General features: G+C 55.7%; 1 long non-coding RNA gene across 1 annotated transcript in view; it reads left to right on the forward strand.

Moving 5' to 3' along the window:
• LOC150002015 (uncharacterized) overlaps positions 1-24007 on the forward strand; it is a 59146-nt gene extending 35139 nt beyond the window's left edge. The window contains exon 4 of the long non-coding RNA XR_016513089.1: positions 23595-24007. This is a non-coding gene — a long non-coding RNA (uncharacterized LOC150002015). The remainder of the gene's footprint in view (positions 1-23594) is intronic.
• Positions 24008-25274: the final 1267 nt, after the last annotated feature.

Here is a 25274-nt window from a genome sequence, read left to right on the forward strand (position 1 = left end):
AGTGGAGGGAGCACAGGGCCCAGAGTCCATGCAGCCCCATGGAGCTGGCAGCCGATGGTGGTACAGCCAGCCGTGTACTAATCATTGGCGTGATGTCAGCTCAGGCAATTCTCCGGCCAGTGTAGCCCCAGATGAGGAAACAGACCCGGAGGGACAGGTGACTTGCTCCTCGACCCAACCGCCAACACCAGAGCCAACTTGGGCTCTCATCCTGGCCTTGGGCCCATCCCTGTCCTTCTCCAGACTTATGCCCCCCCCCCCCCCGACCCCCTCCGTAAGGTGGCAGAATTAGACTCAGTACCTTCAAGGACTCAGCTGAGATCCTCTGCCAGGCCCCATTAACGCTGCAGGAGACCTGGGATCGGGGCTGTTTCTCCAGGGCAGCCTTCAGATGGGCAGTGCAGGGCCAGGTGACAGGCGCCAGGGACCGCAATCAGAATGGCCAGAGGTGAGAGACAAGGCCCCTAGCATGGGACCATTGGCAGAAAATTCAGTTTCGATCATTGTCATTGGGAATGGCAAATGCCCAGGTGCGTGCTAGTGGCCTTGGTTTGGCCAACTCCAGCTATGCCCCTCTGAGCATGACACTGGCCCCAGGTAAAGGGCAGGCTGTGCCCACCCCTTGGGGCCTGATGAGAGGGTGGGTGTGGAAAGGAGCACCTAGCCCAGAGCTTGCACCTAGAGGGCACTCAGTCCCTTGGCCTTGCTGTGGGAAGGGACTGGGGGCCCCTCTTCTGGGAGTAGGTGGCCCTCCTGAAGCCCATCTCTGGAAGCAGATCCACTCAGCCTGCTTCTTAGTTGGCTCCAGAAGGGGCCTGAAGCTAGGACTCATCTTCCCAGAGTCCTAGATCTTTCTTCGTATCTGTTATAAGGGTTCCAGTGCCTCTACCCCACACAAAGCCCCAAGTTTGCAATTGGTAGCAAACCTAAGCCAGCGATAATAGTGATAGTCCTTATTTGTTGAGCAATTCCTGTGCAAGTGCAGTGTAGGGATAATACGGTTAAGTCCTTACAATTCTGGAGAGTAGGGCCTCTTGCTATATTCATTTTACAGATGAGGACGCTGAGGCCCAGAGAGACTAAGTTTATTGCCCAGCATTACATACATCAGTAAGTGACAGAGCTGAGGCCCCAGCTCTGGCATATAAGAACCTGAAGCCACACTGTGCACCATCAATCCATGTGTGCCCTCACCCTTGATTAGAGGAGAAATTGTTCATTTGATGATTTGGAGAAAGGGGAGAGCCTTTTCTCTTCCTCTCATGTGAGTGGCCCACAAGCCTGAGCCACAAAGTCTTCTGGTTAGGAGGTGTTGACCAGGGCAGTCAGGGAAGTCTTCCAGGAAGAAGTGAGCCTCCTGGTCCATCTCCCTTTCCTGTGTAGAAGGAACTATGATGCGGATTCACAGCAAAGGAGATCTAATGCCCAGCTGGGGCTGAGTTCAAATCCTGTTGCCACTACTTATTGCCCTGTGAGCTTAGGTAGGACACTTCCTCTCTCTGATCTCATTTTCCCCTTTGCACAAGCCCAATACCAAGGGGCTGAGATGGCTTGGTGGGGGCAAGGCGCACAGGTATGCACCATGAGCCCGAGCACCTGAGAGACAGGATGGGTGGGCTTGATTCCTTGGGTGGGTGATGCCCACTGAGTAAACAAGGACTTTCAGGCCTGACAGCGTCTCTGGAGCAGGTACCACTCCAACACGGCCTTGAAAATACAGCAAATCACGATTGGGCATGGGGCGAAGCCTTGGAGGGGCCCCAGGGATATGTCTGCATGTGTCCCTGCCTTGTAAATGCAGCTGTCCCCTGCTCACTAATGCCACATAGAATTCTTTTTTCAGCGCAAAGCTTTTCTCCTGCCAAGCCTTTGGACCTTTGCCCAGGAGGGTTGCCCTCCTGCATGAGAGACTCTGCCCAAGACGATGATGCCCCTGGCCCCCGTTTTGCTGCCAGGCTGAGCTGGGCACACCCTCCAGCACTCAAGCCTAGAATTTCCCACCCACACACAGGCTGGGCAAGTGTTCAGGTTGGCCTTTGGTTCCTGCCTTCATTTCCTTCACCTACCCATCCTCAATTTCTTTCTTCTCCTCCTTTCCCTCCTCTGGCAGATAGTAGGCACTGTCATTAGTTGTTGAAGAAGGGAATGGATGGAGGGAGGGAGGGAATGAACCCCCTAGAAATTAGTTTCTAGCCCCTGTTTTCAGAATGAGGAAACAAAGTCCCAGAGATGTTAGGTGGATAGAGAGGACAGTTCTGGGCGCCCCTACCCTTCCCCAACAGCTGCTCTCTGGGGACCCCCTTGTGTCTGGGTATGGCCCTGGTTTGCACTGGTTTGCTTTTTCCACCTGGAGGCATCCCTGAGGGCCCAGCAGCAGATGTGCCAGGCCCACACTTCAGCCTGGCATTCCATGTGTCCCCAACAGCTCAGCCAAACCCTGCTAGTCTGCCTTTCTGAAGAGAGAGGCAGGGGGGAAACCCAGGGGCATATAGCAGGGGGCTGGGCCCTGACGTACTGGGCTTCCCCGGGCCTGGGAGTGGGCAAGTGTTCAGACAGGATCACTGAACCAAGGGCACCTCATGATTCTCATGCAGTTCTGCCCAGGAGGGTCCTTCAACCCCAAACGACCAACTCACGGGGGATCTTTTCTTATCTGTTCCTTGAGGCCAACTGCAGCTCCTGTTTTTTGGTGGAAAGACTCGAGATTTCAGTCCTCCCCTCAGCATTCAGTGCTACCCAAGCCCCTGAGCACAATTCGACTGTGCCTGGAGTGAGTATGACGAGGGTCTCACAGCTGGAGAGATAACCAGACACTCAATTTTGATTATGCAATGAGAATGAAAGAAACACTATCAAATATTCTGTCAATTCAGAAAAGAGAAAAATCACTCGGCGTAGGGGGCTATCCAGGAAGGCAGCCTGGAGGAAGAGGTCCTTTGGGCATGGAAGGTTGGAGCTGATGAGTCCCACAGCGCTGTTGATAGTGCAGTTTGGGGTGAAGCAGTGCACATTCTACCACTTCCGGCTCTGTGATCTCTGGTCTTTGCTGGGCAGTTTCTTCATCTGTAAAGTGGACTTGACAGCTCCCTGGTGACAGGGTTGTGCTGAGTGTGGAGCAAGGCTGGGGTTGAGAAGGAAGAGCCCTGGCAAGTGGGAGAATTGCCGAGTGTGTGGCAGGCTGAGCTGGTCACTCCGTGGGCACAAGGGCTGTGTCTGTGTGTGTGACTGAGTAAGTAGCAGGTGTGAGGAGCTGCCTGAAGGAGGCCCATAGGTAGCATCGGTGTTGCCTCTTCCCCACTGCCACACCGGCTTCCACCAGGCCCAGGACACTCCTCGGTCTGGCTCTGACCCCCGTCTGGATGCCTCCCGCCACCTCCCTAGCACGGTGAGGTCAGGGAGCATGTATTCCAGGAATGCGGGAGGCAGGGCGGCCAGCGCGGTCTGGATAACCATCGGAGTAAATATTTGCCTTGCTCCTGGAGCCAGCACTGGCCGCCAAGGGAGGACAGGGCCTGCTCCAGGGTCACGTAAGGGGCGGCTTCAGGTGGGAGAGCCCATGTCACGCCAGAGAGCTTGGGAGCTGGGTCTGAGGCCACCCTTGCTGTGCGGGGCCAGCGACAGGGCTCCTGGCTGTGTGACCCTGATCAGCAGCTGCCTGGTCCATCTGTAAGATGGGGGTTAGAACAGCTGCCGCTCCAGTTCAGTGAGGAGGGTCAGAGTGGCCGGAACTGGTTCAGGTCAGCTCAGCCAGGGGAGTGGCAGGTTAGATCTGGTTTGGGTGCTCACATGACCAGGGTTCTGGCCCATAGTTGGCCACTGATGACCTTGAGCAGTTACCCCTCCCCCTAACTTTAACAGCCACCATTCCCTGACCTGTTCCTTAACCTGTGGCACCTGTATCTACACACCTGAAGTCTTGTTAAGCCCTCACAGTCACCACAGCACGAGGGGCACATCTGTACGATTTAGCAGGAGGTGACGGGAGCCCTGAACTCTGACAGATGCCATCAGTGTAGCCCCATGCCGTATGGATCACACTGGGGTAGTCTAAGCCCTGCCCCCAGTTGCCTGTGGGTAGGTCAAGGTCAGGCTCTGTGAGGCAGCCTAGAGGCTCCCCTAGTGGGTGAATAGTTGGGGGAATGACTAGTCCTTGTTTAGAGCAAAAATGGGGACTCAGAGATGCTGATGACTTGTTCAAGCTCACCCAGCAATAAAGCGCAAGTAGGGATTCCAACCCAGCTCTACCCACCCTTTCCCTCGACCTCACCACTGAAGACAGGGCCAGGGCTCCAGCCCAGAATGTGGGCTCCCGGCTCTTGGCAGCTGCAGAGCAAAACTAGTCACTTAGCTGGAGGTTAGAGTGACAGGCACAGAGCCTTCATGGTGCCCACATCCTGGGAACCCTGTGATGTAAGCACTGCTGTCCTCCAGGAATCTGGGATCAGCCCTGCCTCTCTCTGGGCAAGCCCCAGCCCTAGTCGGCTTGGCCTGGTGCCTCCACCCAAGCCCATACTCTGCTCTTCCCTAGGGATCCCTGGATCTGGAGGGGATTGGAGGGTGGGTGTGGTTGGGCGGTGCAACAGTCTCTAATCCAAGTGCCCTCTGCCATGTCCCAGACCCTGTCTTGCTCTGCAGAGTGGGTACCCATTACTGCCTTGCCCTGCCCTGGAAGTTCCAGACACTCAGTGAGAGTGAAAGCAGGTTTCAGCCTGCGGTCTGCACGCTGCTTGTCCTGCCCTCAGTCACAAGCTGCCTTGCAGTCAGGGCCTCACTCCTCCACCCACCCCCAAAGTGAGAATCCTGAGATGAGGATGCCCACAAGACCTTCTGCTTAGTGGGGCACCATCCCAAGGGGAAACTGGGTGGCCCCACCACCCCCACTGGACCCTGAGGCTCAGGCTACAGCCACTTCATGGCACCAAGTGTCTTTTAAGCAGAGAACACTTCCCTACAGTGGATCCGCATTGCTTATAGCCGTGGTCTGTCTGGTCAGGCTCGGAACAGGATACCTGGTTCATCCCACTGTCTCTTCTTGGTCTCACTGGGTGGCAAAGCCGCACGAGGTGTGGTCACTGAGGGTAGGGATGGAAGATACTGCCTCTGTGTTCACAGCTTGAACCAGGCCTGAGTCCCCCACTGCCACTCCCACCTGACTGGGCACCCAGTGTGAGGGGGTTCCCAGCATGGGGACAGGGAAGCCTGGGTCCCTAGCACTGGTTCTGAGCAGCACTGCTGAACAGCTCCAGAGTTGGGCAGGGTGTGGGCTTCCTGGCCAGTCGTCTTAGTGGGCAGAGTATGAGTAGGGCAGGCTACCTGCTTATGTCAGGGCTCTGTTCTTATTACCTTTCAGCTTGCTTAGGAAATTATGGGAGCTCTCTGGGTCTCAAACATAGTTTGGAGAATCTAGCTTAGTTTCTGCCTCATAGCATTTTACCAATGGTTAAAGAAACATCCTAGGCATAACCCACTATATAACTCAAAAAAAAAAAAAAAAAAAAGCCAGCATCCTACTCCGCTGTCTTTCCCAGGTGGGGATCCAGTGCAGGCCCATAAGAAAGGGGGTCAGTCCCCCACCAGGGCCCGAACTCATATCTTGGTGCCCTCACTATGTGACCTTGGCCAGGTCTGTCTGTCCCTTTGCACAAGCCCACACCAGAGAGCTGGGCGGCTGGGAACAGCGAGGCGCACGTGTACGCCGTGAGCTGGATCATCTCTGAGAGGCAGGATGGGCGGGCGTCATTCCTTGAGGCCTGGACAATGCTCACAGAGTGAGTGAGCACTTTGCGGCTCTGGCTTCTGTCTCAGCTGCCAAAATAATTATTTTCTCTTTGTCAACGGGTCTGCCGGCCAGCCCTTTAGGAAAGCCCTGAGCTGGGGGCAGAAGGGCAACAGGAGGCAGATTCTATCTCTGCCGCAGCCGCTGACTTGCTGTGTGACGCTGTAGTCACTGCCCCTCTCCAGGCCTCGATTTCCTCCTCTGTGAAATGGGAGACAGGAGTTGGTGAACCCAAGGGCCACTTGTGTTCCCACTGTGAGCAGAGTTTGGGGACTGCCAGGGCCAAAGGGTCAAGACACAGAGACAACTCTTCTGGGCTGAGGTGGGGATGGCAGCTTTGGGAGCTTGGGGCTCAGGGACCCAGCACGCCGTAGAGCCCAGTGCCAGCCCCGGCCAGGTAATTCATTCTTCAGCTGGCACCTCTGGAAAGCTACCTGCATGTCCTGCAGCCATATACCCAATACAGTGTATACCACTCTGAAGGAGGTCCCTTATCATCCCTACATCCCTTCCCACAAATGAGGAAACTGAGGCACAGAAAGGTTGCAGAAACTTGCCCAAAGCCACCCACTTGGTAAGAAGATGAAACCAAGACTTGAACCAGATCATTTTTATTCCTGAGCTCACATCTCCAACGCCAGGCTGTGGTACCTCTTACAGAGGGGAGCCCGCTTCTCTCCCTGGCTGGCAGCCCTGCCTGCTGCACAGTGAGGTGTGACCTGGGTCTAAGGCCTCCACCAGCACCCTGGGACATGTGGGAGCCCACGTTTAACATGGTGTACGTACTCCCTCTCCCACTATTGGCCACCGGCCTCTTTCTGAGCTGTCACGTTTCCCATTTCTAGAGGGCACGAAGGTATGAGGAACGTGGTGACTGGCTGGAGCCACCCAGCAGGGCGCCTTTGCAATTGGGACTCAAACGAGGGCTCTGTGGTTCCCGTCCCATAGCCAGGCCTTTGGGTCTGCTCCTCCTAGATTGCCAGGGGACCCCGTGGATAGTGGGGGGAGGGAGTCATAGGGGCCTATGGAGAAGACGGGCCAGCTGGACCCCATATAGCAAAGGTAACCATATCCTTACAGCCCCATTACCTCCTTGAAGCCCAAGCCATTAGGGGAAAAAGGGTGTCTGTGCTTCTTCATACCCAGTGCACCCACCACACCACCTCCTCTCAAGTAGTCCTCCGCCAGGCCACACTTTTTCCCCCAGAGTCTCCACATATACTGTTCCCTCTGCTGGAAATGCTGTTCCATGCATCTTGACCTGCCTTTCTCTGGCTGATCCTTCAACTTGACTTCCCCATAGAGGCCCCCCTGAACCTTAAGTTTATGCTGCATAGTCCCTGTACTCATTATTTCTGGCAGACACCACTCTTATTATGTATTATTTGATTCGTTACTCATTTTCAGGGAGGTACCACTACCCTGTTCACAGCTCTGGTGTTTGTTAAATGTTTCTTGAGTGAATGAATGAATGCCTAGTGCTTCTGTCACCAAGTATCCTTACATCATCCCAGAATCCCTGAGAGAGATATTGTGATCCCATTTGACAGGTGAGGAAACTGAAACCCAGAGTGGTCAGGACCATATTCACAATCACATAGCCAATAACTGCCAGATCTAGGGTGTCAAGGGCCTGTTTGCATCTGGGCACCCCATCATTATAACCCTTTTCCTCTTGGTCCTTCAGATTCCCCACCTGTGAAATGGGGATGATTCCGTTTTTCCAGCAGTGTGAACTGTCCAGCAGGTGGGTGGGTGGGTGGGCTGTGGCAGCATGCCCCATTCCAGGGCCTGAGCCAAGAGTGGACCTGCTGACCACCCATTCTCCTTGCAGCAGGCTGGAGCTGGAGTGAGACAGAGGCACCGCAAACTGCTGACCGGCACGTGGGACGCTGGTGATTCTCAGGCCACTGAGGTAGGTGTGCAGCTGAGCTGGCAGGGGAGGCTTGGCCCGATGCTTGGGGGAGGGACAGTTGTGTCCCGAGTCGGGGATACATACTGACCCTAGCACACTGCGCCTTTGACTGGGGCCTCAGCCCTCACAGGCAGAATCGGGTGCAGCCATCCCGCTAAGACCTTGTCTGCCCCTGAAAGGGCCCCTAGGGGCCTCATAGGCCTAGTCTTTCTCTAGAGAGGCTGCCAGGGCAGGCGGTGAGGGGGTACGCCCAGGGAGAGGGGCCGGTTTGGTGTTCCCAGCCTTAGCACAGCAGCCCTGTCTGTACCACCCTGAACTCCATGGCGCTTGGGCCTCATGCACTGAGCAACGTGGCAGCCACGCAGGAGGCGACCTGGGCGAGCAGAAGCCTGTTCATAGAAAGGGTGCTGTGCCTGCCCCGTGCTCTCCTCTCCCGCAAACACACTGAGGTGTGCACATGAGCACTGGCACATCTCTGGAGTACCTGCATTCAGATCCTAGCTCTGCCACTTACCCATGACCTTGTGCCATTTCTCTGTGCCTCCGTTTCCTGTCTACAAAAGAAGGATTGGGATCGCAGCACCTGCTCCCACAGGTGCACAGGCACAGCTAGCACACAGTAAATTCTCCGGATATGTCATTGTTTTCCTCAAGGATGCTGGGCCTTCCTTCTTCCCACATGTCTGTTTCCATTATCCCCTCCTTCCTGAGGACCAACAGATGCCAAGATGGACACACACTGGCCCTCTAGTCTGAGCTGGGGGCATGGGCCGCCAGGGAGCTCCTGAGGCCCTGAGGCTGAGCCTCGCAGGCAGGCCCTGGGCCTAGACACCAGTGTGTCTTATCACGAAGTGGCACTTCTGGGCTGATCACATGTGGCCTTGTGCCAGAGGGTGACTTGTGTGATCCCTCTCTGCGACTCCCAACCCAGAAATGAGAAGCCTTCACAGAGATACTCACTTGGGCCAGGGCCCTCTGTACCAAGGTTCTGGGGCCCGGCTGGGGGAGCCAGAGTCTTTGCTGGGGCACGAGGCCTTGCCTAGTATTCTCCGTGCTGCCCTTGGCTTCTCTCCTCAGCCCCAACTGCCCCCAGGTGCTGAGAGGCAGGGCCAGGCAGTCCCTGGGCATTCTCCTCACTTCACTCTGGCTCTGGAACCAGGCAACAGGACTTGGTCTTCCTTTCTGCTGTCAGCTGCGTGTCCTTGGGTTAGTCCTTTCCCTTCTAGGACAGTCAGTTATCACCTTAAAATGAGGATAATTATACCAACATAGCTGAGAGGGCTGTTGTGAGGATGCTTAGAAGCCTGGCATATTTTCAAATGTTACAGCTTAGTGAGAGTCTACTGCGTACTAGGCACTACGCATCTTAGATACACATTTCTCCCCACAGTTCCTCTGAGGAGGTGTGTTTCATGCCTCATGCTCCAGAGGCCCAAGGTGGTTAAGGAACCCATAGAGCTGTAAGTGGTGAAGTAGGGATTTGAACCGTGGTCCCTTGGAATTAAGCATCACAGGATGCCTGAGAGGCCAGGGGTGCAACCACGGGGCACATTCTCAGCAGGTGCTCAGGAAACCACCTCCATTTCTGCCTTGTAGCCTTTGCCCAGACCTTCAGGTTGGGCTGCCCTCAGAGCCAGAGGGTGGCCCCTGAAAGCTGGCAGCCTGCCCCTCCCCAGAGGGCCTGCTGGCAACTCAATAAGGCTGTGGGAACCCACTGCTAATTGTGAGGTGACCTTTGAAATTCTCCTTCATGGTGGGTTCTCTTTTTGGATGTTTTTCAAGGTAATTCGTTCCCTTTCCAGAAATTGCCAGTGGTGGAGCATTAGGCAGCTGGTAATTAATCATACGAGTGGCTTGGAGTGCATTCTTTAAAAAAAGAAAGAAAGAAAGAAACAGAAAGCCTTGGTAGAAAAAGAAAAGGAAAGGCGAGGCTGGTAATCAATACCTTGGTGTCTTAGAAACGCTGGGAACGGGACTGGCAAGTGAGTGGCCTTCTCCCTTTTTCCCTGAGGCTGGCAGATGGTCAGGGCCTGCAGCAGCAGCCTTGAGGCTCCACGCAGGACCACTGGCTCCCATGAGGCTTTGAGCAAGTCACTGCCTTTCCCTGGACTCAGCTTTGCCACTTGTTAAATGGGTGAAGGGCAGACGTCAGACTAGGACAGAATATTAAATGATTATGCTTGTTTGCTACCACATACTAGTGCCTGGCACATGGTAGGTGCCTAATTGATATTTATTAATTGAGTGAGTGAATGAAAGATTATCTTGAATCCTAGTTAGCTATCAAACGCCAAGAAGGTGGTATTTGGCTGAAGGGCATCTTTTCTCTAGTTCTGTTATAATTCGGAGTGACAATCAAGGTGATAGCTCAGCTCTGTCACTTTCCAAACTAATGATGAAAAGGCAGTCTTGCCCGGTGGACTGGCCAACAACTCAAGCCCCTCAGTGGCAACCACGCTATCTCCCCTACATCCTCAGGTTTAGCTTTCCAAGTGTCTGAGCTGTCTGGGGATTTTTTTTTTTTTTTTTTTTTAGCTGTTTTCTGGACAGGTAGTGAGTTCCTCATCACTAAAAAGTATGCAAGCCAGGGCTGGGACTGCGTAGGGCACTCAGGCAGAAGATTTGAGGGACTCAGGGTATTCCCGAGCCTGGGAGAGTGCATGAGGCTCTCTAAGATGGACCTTGAAAGACTGGCCTGGCAGAGAGGGGAACCTCTCCGCTTCAGAGCCCCTTCCCAAAGGCCCCCTCATTAGCCTAGAGGAAGCGGCTGAAATGTGAGTTTGCCCGGGTAGCAGTCAGATGCTTTGGTGCTTGTTTCCTTGGCGACAAGGAGGGTGGGCAAGGATGTGTGTGTGTTTGCTGGTATGTGCCATCAATGAATGTGAAGATGTGAGTGTAAATATATGTGAGTATGCAAGGGAAGGAGAGTGCCCACCTATATGTGAGTGCCACCCTTCCCATTCCCCATGTGCAGCTCCCATCAAGACCCTAGCACTTCAGTCTATCTCTACACAAGGCTTGGCTCAGACCTCACATTCAGGCTGGCCAGCGGGGCCCTGTCCCACTGACCATGGCAGAGTTGACTGTGGTGGGACAAGAGAAGCTCCTGAGGGACCCAGGAGGCGAAGCACGCCTCGGTCGAGAGCGCTGGCCATTTTGGCAGCTTCCCACAGTCATGGAAGGAGATAGCACTTAGAGGCCCATGCCTCCTGCCCTGGACGCCCAACCCCCGAGTGCCTGGCCTAAGTGTCTGGGTGGGCCCACTGCTCTGCCTCCTCTCAGCTCAGCCACCTCTCCCTGTCCTGTAACGCCTGAGGCTCCTCTCACACCCCTCCCTGGAATGTCTTCCTGAGTCCTGGCACCTTCTCACTTCCTCTCTCCTTTCCCTCGGACTCACTCCTTGCCAGGTGTCCAAGCAGCATATCTGCTCTGTCATCACCTCCATCGTGACCAGGACTCAGCAAACCTGAGACCTGCTAAGCGCCCAACCTGCCGCCCTTCGCTTGTTTATCCAGCTCTGGCCAACACACAGCTCCCCCCACCCAGCTTTTTGGATGTGTTCAAGGCAGCACCCCACACTTTGAGCTGCTTCGAAACTGTGTACTAGGTGTTGCCAAGTGCTGGGGATGGGCACTATCTCATCCCCAGGGACCCACCACACCGACGGCTCAGGACGGGGCCTGATCTCCTGGCTACCAGACACCTGCTGTTGTCGTTGCCCCGTGCTGTCCTGGGAATGCGGGTCGCTGGCCATGGGCTGGAGCAGGGGAGGGTGAGGGGACAGCATCCACTAACGAGGGCTTGGAAACCCGGTTTCCCTCTAGCGCTAATGAAATTCCTGCTATAATTACAAGTGAGGTGTCCAGAAGCTGGCTGCCTGACGGGAGTGGGTGCACGCTCGTGAATAAATGAATTGTCCTCGCTGGGGGAGAAGGAGACAGTGGTGGAGGTGCGGCTCCTGGAGACCAGCAGGCAGGAAGTCTCCGTGATCCGTGAGGGGGGCGGTGGGAGCTGGCAGCCAAGAACCACGCCATTCCCCTGGTTGCTGTTTTGGGAGCTCCCTGGGTCCCAGTCCCTGGCCGACCAGTCTTCCTGGAGTGCCTGCTGTGTACCCAGCCACCTCAGCCTGGCACTGCAGCTGCCACCATCTGGGCCCACCTCCTTCCACGGCCAGATCGCACACTAGCATCTGTCCGTGACCTGGGCGACAGCAGCACTCTGCCCCCACCCCTGTCTTTAGCACATATGCCCACCCGGGCACCTTTGCTCCTGCACTTCCTCCTGCGTGAAAAGCTCCCCACCCTGCTGCTGCCGCCACATGCCTTGGACCTCTGGAGCCTTCCTCAAGCCGCACCTCCTCCACAAGGTCAGCCGTGGCCTCTGTCCCCGTGGGGCCCCACAGCGCACCCGCAGCCTCCACCTCTCAGAGGCCCCGGTTGTTTCCTCCCTGAAGTCTCCTGAACCCAGCCCTTCCCTATGCCCTCATGCCCTTCAAAGTGCTCATCAGACAGCCGTATCATCTTATAGTTTGTATTATGTATTGGAATGATAACATATTGGCTACTTTACAAGCTCTTCTCCTACTGAGTCTTAGAAACCTGGTGTTAATTTGACATGGTCACCACGTGGCAGACTCTGGTGTTCGGTCATCACATGTGGCTCCTGGCTGCTGCACTGGGCAGCACAGCCTTGGAGGGCCCAGGGTTCTCCTTTGCACGTGGGGACACGGAGGCTGGGGAGGCAATCTCGCAGATGAGAGTTTGCAGAGCGGGTACGCTCTTTGTAGGCAAGGCTGCTTCTGCGCTGCACTCCAAAATAAGGAACGGAGGCATACCCCACTGGTCAGAAAGGTAAATCAAGGCAGGCAGGACTGTAGCTAGTATCAAAGCAAACAACCCTCCATTGCCCCCACCCCCCACCCCACAGTGGATTCCAGTGCTCCAGGGCTTCTCCACCCAATCCCCAAATCGCCCAGACCAACGTGGCTGTCACAGGCTGTGCCACACGGAATCATTCCTGCCCCTGCTCACTCTCAGCTTCCTAACAGCCAGCAAACCGCCTAGGATACAGAGGCTCTGAGGATGGCAGTGCCCAGCCCCTCCCATGAAGGGTGGGCCCATGGCCTCCACTCCCCTCACATCATCCAGGATGCAGTCTAGATTGTAGAGGTGGCCAAAGTGGTTTCCCCCAGGGTGGGGGCTGCCTGAAGGGGCTCCCAGAGACGAGGTGCTTCTCGGGAGTCAGGCCAGCAGTGGAACAGCCCCTCCAGAGGCATTCCCCCGCCACACCCCCCAGAGCCAGTTTTCCTCTCTGTTCTCCACAGCCCCTTCTGCCGCCCTTGCTGCCTCCCTATTGACTCATTTGCCTCTGCTCAGGCAGGACAGTGGGAAGTCACAGAAGGTGCTGGTGCTGGCCTTGTCCTCACTCCACGAATGCCCGCCGCAGGCAGGGCTAATGCCACAGCCTCAGGAGGAGCCCCCTCCAAGGGGCTGCCTCCTCCCAGTGTATGGGGGCTGCAGAGCTTGTATGCACTGAGCTAGCCCAGTGAGACCCAGCCATCCCCTCCTTCAGCCTTTCTTTGTCTCTGCTCCTCTAAGCCAGCTGCCTGCTCTCTCCTCGGATAGATTGTAAGCCTCTTGAAGGTTCCGGCAGGCTCTGAACCATGTCCTCAGCACAGTGCCTGGCATGCTGGTGCTAACGGTATGTGCCCTCAGCCTTCCGTGGGGATGGCAAGGTTTTATGTGGCATGTCAGTTCTTAATGTGCTGAGCAGACTGTTTTAAGAAGGAATCTGAGGCCATACACAGGCTCTGTGAGAAAGTGTCAAGCACTGCATGGCACAATCTGCTCTCTCAGCCCCCACTCCCTAGGCATCAGGTCCACCTGTGAGGTGTCTCAGTTCTGGGCTGTGGCCATTGCGGGCATAGGGAGGAGACAGTGACCTCAGTGTGGTCCCACAGGGGTCAGTCCATCCTGACTATTGGGTGGACTGTGCCCCCAGGGAATGCTCTAGAGCCCCCTGGGTTATGGGAACTGCACACGCACCACCACAACCACACCACACATACCTGCCCCTGCCTCCAGAGTTGGTTAATGGGAATCTGTGGAAGCCTTTCCTTCCCATCTGTCTTCCCTGTTAAGTGCTCGCCACCGTACTTCGGTTCCAATTTGGGAAGCAGCACATCTTGCCTCCCAGCTGTTGGAGACCCTCCACCGCTTCCCTGAGGCATCTTTGGGGACCTCTTTTGGAGCCTGTGGGAACAGCTCTGCCTCTTAGCCCTGTGGAATGCTCTCATGGTGCCCCTTCGTCTGGCCCATACTCCAGCGGGACAGTCTAACCTATGACAGCTCTTGCTGGGTGGCTTGGTGAGCTCGCTCAGCCCTGCCCCCACCCCACCCCCCAGGCCCTCGTAACTGTGTGTGGGGCCAGGCCCTTGAGCCCCTGCCCTCTTAGCTGAGTAGCCGAGCCATCCTCTGGCCCACAGCTCCAGGGCGGCCAAGGATTGAGCCCAGAAGACTTTGATGAACTAGAACCTGTAAATAATCTGGAACGTTTTTCTCTGTGTGCAGAAGAAACACAAAGAGCACCCTTGTATCCCTTAGCCAGCTCAGCCTGTTCTCAGTCCCAGCTCCAGGAGGGCTGATCAAGGTCACCTCATGCCCACCAGGACTCCTCTAACTGCTGCTTGCTCACCTCCCCGGCTGGAGAGCTCACCACCACAGGTCACGGGTGTAAATTTCAGTGTGGTAAAGGATACAGGGTGATATGTGGTTAAGGCGTGGGTTTAGGGATAGTCCGTTTGCGGTTCAAATGCCCACTCTGCTGTCTTATCAACAGGGCAAGTCTAGATAACTGACTTCATCTCTGAGACCCTCAGTTTCCTCATCTGTAAAGTGGGAAGAAGCCTGCCCGCCTGTAAGGGGTGCTGTGGGCATGGAATGTGGCACTAGCTGTGCCAGTCTTCTCTCTTAACAGTAGATCAGTGCCCTCAGCCCTGGGGCATCTTCTTGAAGGCGGCGTCATAAGCTCTGCTACCCAGATACTTCCCGCCGCACAGAATCTGGCCTCTTGGGTCCTCTTCACAGCTCTTATGTGGGAACTTTCTGGATGACACTTCAAGATAGAGAGAGACACAATATGCGCAGGCCACCTGGGCACTCACCTAAATGCAGGTTCCCAGGACCCTTCCCTAGAGGCTGACTCTCTGGGTCTGGAGTCAAGCCCAGGGCTCTGAATGTCTACCCATGCTCCATATGATACCTGTGCTTGGGCTAGCCTGGGACACCCTGGGGCCTGCAACAGGGAGCTGGCCTAGAGACAGGGCCATGTACTGGGTCATAACCTCTCGGGGTGAATTTGGAAAAGCCTGTCACTCTCTGTGGCTCAGTTTCCTCATCAGTAAACCGGGGGTTTAGATGATCTGTAAGGGCTCTTCTGCTCTTAAAACTCCATGATATTTGTCTTCATTCCCATGGAGTTCAGTTAATGCTCTAACAATAATGGAACATAAAAATAATAAAAATCATTTTAAAAATACCATGAATATCAGCAGGACATTCCCTGGTGTCTCCTTTGCCAGGCTCCCTGAGGCAGATCTGGAGGTTCAGCCCCCACCCTTCCGGCCACAGAGCGTTCAGGTCAGCAGCGCCTGCCAGGCAGAGAGCCCCAGGGACAGAGAAGTTGTTCCTTGTGTGTGACTCGGCATTTAGTGGTGGTTCCCCTGGGCCTTCCAGGAGGCCTGAGGTCAGCAGGATTCTTCCAGGTCCACTCGGATCTGAGGTTGCCTCTGCAAGCTGAGGTGGAGCACTCACCTGGAGCCAGCCAGGGGAGGCAGGGTGGAGTGCACTCGACTGACTCCTCTGAGGGGCCACGGAGCCTTATTAGTTAACGCACTGGCATGTCGGAAGCCTGGCATGTCGGAACTGGAGGATGGCCCTGTGGAGCCCCTTCTTTTTTATAGGTGGGGAAACCGAGGTCCAGGGTAGCACATGCCTTCCCAGGTCACTCATGGAGACAGTGGGGCACAGGCCTAGAGCCCGTGCCGCTTGGCTTACAGTCTGGCCTCTGGGCTGTGCCACTCCTCTCCTTGGACAGTCCGTCTGGGACAGGTAGTCCCCCCACCCCCACCCCCGACCTGAGCCTTAAACCAGCCTCTGCAGCCCCTGAGAAGAGACAGGGCACCCTCAGGACAGGGACCAAGGGACCACCTGCCCCTGAACTCAGGGGCCTTTTGACCCAGACTCTCAGCCAAAATCAGCAGACACCGCTAGGCTCCCGGGTCCTCCCCGAGCCAGGTCAGCCCCCATGGAAGTTTTCCAGGAATATCCACACAGAGGGCAACGTGCTCCCAAAATGAAAAGGCTCTCACTCCCTGGCTCCCTCCCATTTCCCACTCACTGGCTCTCAAGAGAGTTAATAAGCAGAGGTGAAAAAGCGGCCCTGTCCTAATATGACCTCGCTTGAGGCGGCTGGGCCCTGGCGGGTGACCGGGAAGGAACTCTTCACTGCTGGGGCCTTCAACCCTGGCCTGGGATGATTATCAGGGCCTGGGCTCTCAGCCCGGGCTGCACCCTCACTCCCACAAGGGACCAAATCTCCTCCGCCCACTGGCATCCTTCTTGCACAGCAAGCCTAAGGGTGGGCGGCTCTGTCTCTTCCCTGGGCTGGAAGCCCAGCTGAGTCTTTCATGCACCCTTAGCACCTGATACAGGGCCCAGGCCTCTGCACAAGCCAGTTCCTCCTCCCCACACTCTATCTGCCATCAGTAAGGCAGTATTTAGTAAGCACCCACTATTTGTCTGCGTCTGCGCTCAGCCCTTTGGGAAACAAGGAAGCAGAAGATTCTTTGCCAGCCCTCAGGTAGTGCACATTCTATGCCAAGACTTGCATGCAGGGAACAGGATTAGTGGTACCCAGTGCCTCTGGGGCCAGAGGAAGTGTTGAGGTTGAGGAGGAGTCCCTGGGGAGTGGGGATTATGGAAAGCTTCCTGGAGGAGGCTGATAGAAGATTGGCACACAGAGGATTTCAAGATTTGAGTGGGGCCAGGGTGAGATAGGAAAAGTCACAGCTTTAGGGCAGAGTGTGACCTAGGCCAGGACCCTTGGATGCATGCCTGTGTTAATGTACTTTATATGTATCATCTAATTTAATCTTCATAGAGCCTATTTTGCAAGTAAGTTAACCGTGGAACAGAGACGTTAAGTAGCAAGCCCACGGTCACACAGCTGCTGAGAGGTGGGGCCAAAATTTAAACCCAGATTCATCTGACTTTCAAGCTTTAGACCTCCGCCAGACCTAAGGCACCGAGCACACACTTCAGCTGTTGCAGGGAGAGAACCTCCTTACTAACCAGGGAGGTCAGAGGAGGTTTCCTGGAAGCACATTAGCTTTGTCTCCCAAAGACCTGGTCTGTACTTTTCAGGTTCTGAGCTGGGTAACACCAGGTCACCTGACTTCTCAAATGTTCTTCCCCTTTATCCTAAAATGAAGAGAATAGAGCCTCCTCTCTGGAGCCTAAGAGGATTAGGCATGTAGTAGGAGCATTCTCCAGATTCAGCTGGTGGCGTTGGAGTGACCAGCACAGCCATGGGTTAAGTCTGCCCGTATCAGGATGTGTCCCAGAGCTTTTGCCACTGTGCACAGTTCTCAAGAGCAGGTGGGCTGGGCTGCAGGGCTGCCTGGGACACAGAGCTCCCACTGAGAGGGGCAGGGAAAGGATGGGATAAAGTGGATGGAAGAGTGCGAGTGAACACAGGGCAGTCCCCAGCCACCCAGCTGTTGGCCCCAGAGAGGCGAGTAGGAGGAAGAGCGTGTGATGCAGTCCCATGGTGGATTGCACCTCTATTTGATGGGAGCCAGTGAAGATTTTGATCTATAGAAAGACGCAACCGCTTCATCTCTCACTGGGCTTTCATGGAAATCAGCATGTCAGAGGAGAGACTGAATGTGGGCAGGTAGGGACCCATCCCCTGGGTGCTGTCAGGGAAGGGGTGCTCCTCTCAGGGAGCCCCTTTGTAGCTGAGATGACTTTTTATAAATCTGGGCTTTCAAATGTAAGCACAATGGACCTGGGGTTTGGAGGAGTTCAAAGAGGTCATTCAGAATTGGGGGCAGGTGGAGAGGACACAGAGAGCACAGAGCACACCCAAGACCCTGGCTGAATGTGAAATTCTGGAGACACAGGGTGTTAGGGGTTGGGAGAGCTAAGGAACCATCACACCCCAGCTCCCCTTGAGGGAGTGAACTGAGGCCCAGAAATGGGAAGAAGGGCTCATGCAAAGAGGCCCAGGTCATTGGAGGGGTGGAGCAGCAGCTTCTGTGCACCTGACCACCTCCTGCTCTGTCTGACTCCCCTCCCCTGGCCGCTCTCCAGGCTTGAGCTGGAGGCAAGGGGAGGAGGGAAATGAGAGGGGAAGGGCTGCTGGGCTGCACCCGGGACACCTTCCTAGGGCTTGGAGGGTGAAGGGCAAGGGGGGGGGGTGCCCCGTGGGACTCGGCAGCCCATCTTTCTCAGTTCCTACATGCGGTCCTCGCAGCATCCAGACAAGGAAGGAGACCCCTGGTAGCAGGAAGTCTTCCCAGAAAAGCCCACCGGGGCCCGAGCTGCCACACCTGCAATGTGCTGTCTGCCCTGCTGCCACCTGCACTCGGTCTGCCTGTCTGCCTCTCTCTTGCTCTCTGGCTCACCTGCCTGTCCTTGTGGCCCCCCTCTCATGCTCATCCTTTCACTCTCTGGGTCTCTTTCATGGATCTCTTTGGTCTGCCCCCTTCTGCGACTCTCTTGCGTTTGTCCCACTCAGGGCAGGTGCACTGCACCACTCCAGCGGGCGCCCTTTTCACAGATGCTCTCTGTCTCTGAGCCTTCTTCTAAGTCCATCTCAGTGCTAGTTTGTCTCCTATGCTCTTTCTTTTCCCTCCCCGCCCCCCAATCCCTTATTTTCCCTCTCTAGGGTGTGTGCATATGTGTTTGCATGCCTGTATGTGAGTATGTGTGTCCCTCTTCCCATTCCCCTACATGTACACACATGCATACACAGCACCTCTGCCGTCCGTGGACTAGGCAGGGCACAGGTTCCTCCCAATTCTGAGGACATAGTGTGGCTCCCCGCAGGCCAGCCAGCAGGAGGGCAGCCTGGGGCTGGAGCCCTGGGCACCCACCTCCTTGGCAGCCCTGGTGTTGTCTTTGATGAGAGGACTCTGTGTCCATGTCTGCACTGGCCCAGCTCACAGGACTGCAGGGAGCCAGTGTGAGCCCGGCCATCCCCCACCTAGAAAGTGGCTCCCATTTGGAAACAGGAATGCCCTGGACAGAAAAAAGCAGGGAGGGGACAGTGCATGGAAAAACAAACAAACAAGCAAGGGATTTTGATCCCTGAAAACACACCCTTTGTTTAGTGCTGGACCTCAGTGAGTCCTAGAAAGGGAGAAGCGGGGCATCAGGAGAGCTCTGTGCAGATGGGGCCTGGGCTGGAAGCCATGATGGGGCCGTGGGATGGGGTCGTCTCCTCCCCTGGAAACATGGTAGTAATGTGGCTAATGGGCAGGGATTCCAGGTCTCTTCAAACCCATCGTGTGAAGACAGCACCCCTCCCCAAGCACCACCCCTTAGTCATTCGCAGATGTTTGCTTAGCACCTACTGGCTACTGGCATGTTTCCAAGTATTTGGGATACCTCAGTGAGCAGGAGACCAGGTCTGTCCTCGTGGAGCTGATGTTCTAGCAGTGGGCAAGAGAAGCACAGGTCATTAGAACTACGAGGCCTCGCCCTTTGTGCAGTGGGGAGGTGCGGCAACAGCCCGAGCTTCTCCTCAGTGCCAGAGCACAGCCTCCTGCCCATCAGCGTAGCCCAAGTCCTTCCGTGTCCGCTGGCTGAATGAACACCCTGCTGCAGGCATCACTCAGTTCACTGGGAATTTCCAGAAGCACCCAATGGTGGGAGTTGCTGGCAGAGCCTGCATGGTAGCGAGGCTTTCTGCCAGCCTGGACAAGGGCAGCTCCAAACACCAAGGAACAGAGCCAAGAGCAGCACCAGGAAGGGGGGTTGGAGAGGGGCAGCTTTGTGGTACAGTCCAGGACTCCCAGCGCCATGGTCACCAGCCGAATGACCCTAGTGAATTTCTTAAACCTCTAGGTATCACTTTCAGTCATCTGTAAGATGAAGATCAGACAGTTCCTGGGCTTGTTCTGTGGCTTCAGTGCAAGGGAGGTGCCTGGGCCGTAGGTGTGTGGTGGAGGTCAGCTGTCGTCACTACCATGGGGAAGGCAGGGGAGGCCCACTTTGCTAGGGGGCTCAGCTGGGACCCGTCAATCTGGGTTGAGATTGTTCTTTATTCACTAATAATTTGGTGGCATTGGGGGCCTCTTCTCTCTGTGGACCTCGGTTTCCCTTCTGTCCAGAAAGAGAGTAGGACTCACTGATATGGGAGCCAGGAGGCAAGGAAGTGGAGTTTGTAGAGAGGAGTCACCAGGCGCTTCAGCTGCTGCAAAACCATATAGACTGCGCCAGGCACCACTGCCCAGGGCCAAGTCTCCTCAGTATCCTACAGGGTCCCTCTGGGGTCCTGGAGCTCCACCAGGCCTGCCTCAGCTTCCCAGCTGCAGCCAGACCTGGAACTGCTCTCTCCCTGCACAGCCAGGCTGGTGGAGCTCGGGCTGCTCAATATGCCTGGCAGGGACCCGTAAATTGAAAACATGGTGTTTCCTGTCGGAGGCCAGTGCACGGCTGGACTCGCTGTGGCCTTGGAAAGCTGGCCTCACTCTCGGGAAGCCCTGCTCCCCACAGCACCGCCACAAAAACAGTGGAAAAGTGAAGCCTTTTCAAATTTGTGTTTCCACTGTAAACAGGGAATGAAAGCTGGCCCCTGGCCTCCTGGCGCTGTTTAGCCACTCCCCTGCCCTGCCTCAGCCTGCCTGGTCTTTGGAGGTACCTCAGCTGCCCCCTCTTCCCAGACAGTGTCCCTCCAGAGAAGCCCTGAACCCTAATCCATGTAGTTTCCCAAGTTTAGTTGAAACCCAGACCCGTGAGTCCTCAGCACCCATCTTGTGAGGTGAGAAGGGCAAGAGGAGAATATCAGTGCACAGAGAGGTGCAGGACTCACCTAAAGTCACACAGCAAAGTCAGGGGAGCCCTGATCCCCTCCTTCCTGCCTGGAGTGACCTCACAGGCTCTGCAGGCCACAGAGGGAGGTTCTTGTGGGTGGGCATTTGTGCCTCCGTGACGGGGCTTCATAATCCAGCCTGTTTCTTTGACTGTGTCCTGTGAGTAGAGAACCTAGCACAAGTAGCATTTGGTGAGAGTGACTTATTTCTTTTAAACTCTGATAATGTCCCTTTTTCCTTATTGTAATAGTAGCGCATGCTTGTTGTAGGAAGTCTGGAAGTCACAGGAAAGTTGAAAGAAGAAAAATAACATCTGCCCAGAATCCTCCAACCCAGAGGTCATCCTGGTCAACATTCTGATGTATTTCTTTCTGGTCACTTTATAATTTTCTTTCCTTCTCTTTTGTTCTTAGGTTATGAGCAGGTTTCAGAGTCAGTCAATGTTCCTAGAAAGCATAATTCTTATTGGCCCCTGGCCTGGGCTGGTTGTGATGTGGCACTGTTAGGGTAGAGACATGGGGGGAGAGGAGCCCAACCCTATAGTTCATGGTGAAGGTGGTCTTACCTGGACCCCTAGCTGGACAACTCAGGTGGCTCTGATTTGCCCCATGACTTTGGACCTGTCCGGCCCGTCTTCCCTTTGGGAAATGGTCAGGTAGGTGAATGGGCTCTCTCTGAGTCCTTGTGTTTAGTCAGCCTGCTCCAGAGGTTCCGCTCGCTGCCTGCAGACCCTGTGATGCAGTCCAACACCAAGTGCCTACTGTGTGCGGGTTTCAGTGTGTCACTGGGACAGGAGGCCTCTCCTGGCCCTGTTTGCCCCGTGGTTGCACCTCCCACAGTCCTGCCCCCTTTTAACCCACAAGCCCTCTAAGCCTCCCTCCTCCCCAACCCCTTACCAGGCAGAGACTGGAGCTCAGCTGGGGGGGGGCGACTGGGGTCCCAGGAGGAGCCATCTCCGGCCTCCCCCACCTGCCAACGTCCTTGGTGGCCCTAAGACAGCTTTATGGAGGACGGGTCGAGGCTGTCTCCCTCCTGGCAGGTTTATTTCTTCATTTTTCAAACCCTGCTCTGATTTTTCCATGTCGGCTTCCCTGGTCTCCCACCCCCTCTCCCCTGCATGTGTTTTTTTCCCTCCGTCTCTCATCTGTCAGCCCAGCCAGGAGAGAGGGCCACTGGCCTCCAAGGTGATTGAATTACTGGGGAGAGACAGGCCAGGGCTTTCTGCGTGAGTGCCTTTGGTGCCCTGCCCTCGGAGAAGGGTTGGGGGCAGGGGTGTGAGGGCAGCGACCGTGGGCCCTGGGTTTCCCAGACGGGCCTGCTCTTCCCTGTCTGGGCTGAAGACAAGCCCTGCCACAGATAGGCTGGCCGAAGGCCACCACTCTGTCACCCGGCCTCTGCCCAGCCCAGCCCAGCCCAGCCCTGCTTAGGCCTCAGTTTCACCGCCAGCCAAAATGAGCATGTCTCTATCCAGACACAGGGAGGAACGACAGACGTTAGGGCAGCAGCGACTGCTCACTCACGCATGAGAACTTCTGAGACATGTGCTTTCTCTGTGCTACAAGCCATACACCCAGAATGAAGAAAAGAAAGGCTAGCACTTATAAAGCACCTACTGTGTGCACCGGGCACGTTCACATGCACACTTTCATATAAACCTCCCAATAGTAATTCAAAGATCGGCAGCAACAGGTAAGAGTTACTGACCTCATTTTTTTTATAGCTGAGAAATGTACTGAGTACAGGCTCCTTCTCCTGAGAACCTGTGGGCTTCTGGAAAACAGGGGCTCTGTCTGGATCTGGTCTAGATCTCCAGAGATGGCAGAAGGCCTAACACTCAGGAGAGACCCAATAAATGCTTGGTGAACTTGGTTGTATTGATGTGAGACCAGAGAGATGGAGTCACTAACCCAACGTCACACAGTTAGAAATGGAGCCCCATTTGCCTCTCCTGGTCTTTGTGTTGTCTGTTTTAGCTGGCATTGTCTAGCCACATCGTTGCTGTGGGGGGGCAAGAGCTTGGTGGCTTTAGGTCTCACCCCTTTTCCACTAGCGTGTGTGGCTCCACTGGCTAGATCCCACACTCTCTCTCCAGCCTGCCTCTTCCTCCAGAGGCGGGGCCGAGAGGGAAGAGCCCCCTCCCCCACTCTGCTCACTCCAGCTCATGGAAATGAAAAACACATTGGCTTCATTATCCTGGACGGAATGAGCGGGGTTGCCACGGTGACAGCCATCTCTGGCCCATGAGGGGGGCAGGGAAGGGGCTGGTGAGGCCATGGCAAGTAGGGACTGGGCAGCGGGTGAGCAGGCACACTGAGCAGACAAGCCTCTGGAACAACTGCCACTCATGCCACCTGCCCTCACGCCGGGCCCCCTGGCTTCAGATCACCATCCCTGGGCAGAGAGAAGCAGGCAGGCCGCAACTTCCACTGACTGGCTCCTTGTCCACCTGTCCAATGGCGGCCCCAAGCAAACACTGCTGCCTCCGTCTGAGTGGTCCCTGTGTGTGATCCAGAGACATTGAGGCAGCAGCCAAGAGCCCCTGCTCAGTGCCCACAGGACACATTACTTCTAAACGGTGCCAGTCCGAGAAACCCAGCACTGTCCCCAACTATAATTTCAACCTTGACCCAACCCTAACTCCAGACCCAGCCTCAAGCCCACCCTCCTGGCCAGCCCAACGGGCATGGGCGCAGCTGCTTTCTCACCCTATAGCTTCTGTTGCAGCCACTCCGTCTACCCTGAATGTTCCCCCCTCGCTGTCTGCACATCACCACAATTGAGTCTCCTCTTGTTTCCTGTTTCAGATGAGGAAAGCCAGGCCAAGAGAGTGCCTGTGACTTGTCCCGAGGCCATGGAGAGTCAGGGCAGCAGGGCCTGGAGCGGGATGTCCCTTTGCCAGGAGACCATGCCTTTATTTCCCCACTGAGATGGGCCGAGGGTCCACGTGGCCCTGGATGGAGAGCCCAGGAAGTTCAGGGGTGGGTTTTAGCTCCTACTCAGCTGCCCTTGGTGGGGAGGGCCCAGGAGGAGTGCTCACAGGCTACCCCTAGCCTTGCTGACCCGGCCTTAGTAAACAGGGGCAGACCTGCAGCCCCACCCACCAATGGGCCATGTGCCTCTGAGGAGACCAACAGTGAGCAGCAGAGCTTGGCAGATGTGGTCAGAGTGTCCATGGCGCTGCCATGGCCTTGCCCTCATGCCAAATGGAGGTGGGGCTGAGGGGACAGCAGCACAGGTGGGAGAAACCCCAGCGCCTTCCTGCCATCCCCAGCAGCCACCTACCATGCCCTGGGCTCATTCTAAAGTACAGAGTCCCTGCCCTGCCCCATTCAACTCCCGGCCAGGGCTCATGCCCGGGTTGCTGGTTCGGCCTGTCATCAGGGGACGTACAAGAAGCAACCAATGGATGTTTCTCTCACATTGATGTTTCTCTCCCTTTTTCTCCCTCCCTTCCCCTCTCCCTAAAATTAAAGAACTAAACTAAACGAAACGAAACTAAAATGCAGAGGCCCAGGCCCTGCCCCAGTCTCCCTGGACTCAGTGTATTTGCAGCTTCCCAAACCGCAAACTGAGGGCAGTGCTTGTCCCACTTCCTCCAGGGGCCAGGCCAGCCTGTCTCAGGGTCTCGGGCCCTGTGCTTCTGGTTCCAGGGTCATGACCCTTGCTGACCCTCTCTGGGACTTGTCCTGCAGAGAGCCAGCCTCAGACCAGCCCTGGCCCTCATGCCCACCCCTCCCCTCTTCCCTCTCATTCATCGTCTGCCCACCCCAAAGCCCACAGTCCTCATGCTTCTGTCCCCCGCCATTGACCTCCCCTGACTCGGCAGCTCTGTGTCCCAGGCCTGACTTCCAGTCACCGCCATAGCCACCGCCCAGCTCACCGCCCATCAGCTGGGGGTGGCTGCTGGTCAAGGTGTCATTTTCCCTGCCTGTGATTATAGGTTTGGGGCTGAGGGAGTCTGAGCTGGAGGAGGGGGAAGCAGGACTCTGACCCTGATGCCAGGCCAGAGAGATACCTCGTGGGAAGTGCAGCATGGTGCCGAGTACTCTGGGGGTCTCCTGTGACCTGATGCCATCCCAGCTCTGTGTGTGCAAGTATATGTGTGTGCCTGTGTACACATGCTGTGTGTGTGTGTGTGTGTGCATGTGCACACCTCTCAGAAGGGTTGAGGGCTCTCTTGTGCTCATTTAACTCAGTCCTCTCAATAATCCTGCCGTCAAGCCCAATCTATTTTCTAGAAAGAAAAGACAACCCAGGAAGGGCAGTGGACTGGCCTGGCTCACACAGCAGGTTAGGGCAGAGCCTAGACTGTGGCCTAGTGCTGCCCTTGTCACTTCCCAGAGTGTCAGCCTCCTTCTTGCCCTGCCCTCACCCACCCTCCCATCTAAAGAAATGGGGCAGCAGGGGAATTGGCTTGGCTATCACAGACCTCCAAGAGGACCTCGGTGCTGGGTGCCGCTTTCCAGAGGGTGTGGTACAGCCAC

This window comes from Furipterus horrens, unplaced genomic scaffold (assembly GCF_987537825.1).
Source record: "Furipterus horrens unplaced genomic scaffold, mFurHor1.1.pri manual_scaffold_9, whole genome shotgun sequence".
Taxonomy (NCBI): Eukaryota; Metazoa; Chordata; class Mammalia; order Chiroptera; family Furipteridae; genus Furipterus; species Furipterus horrens.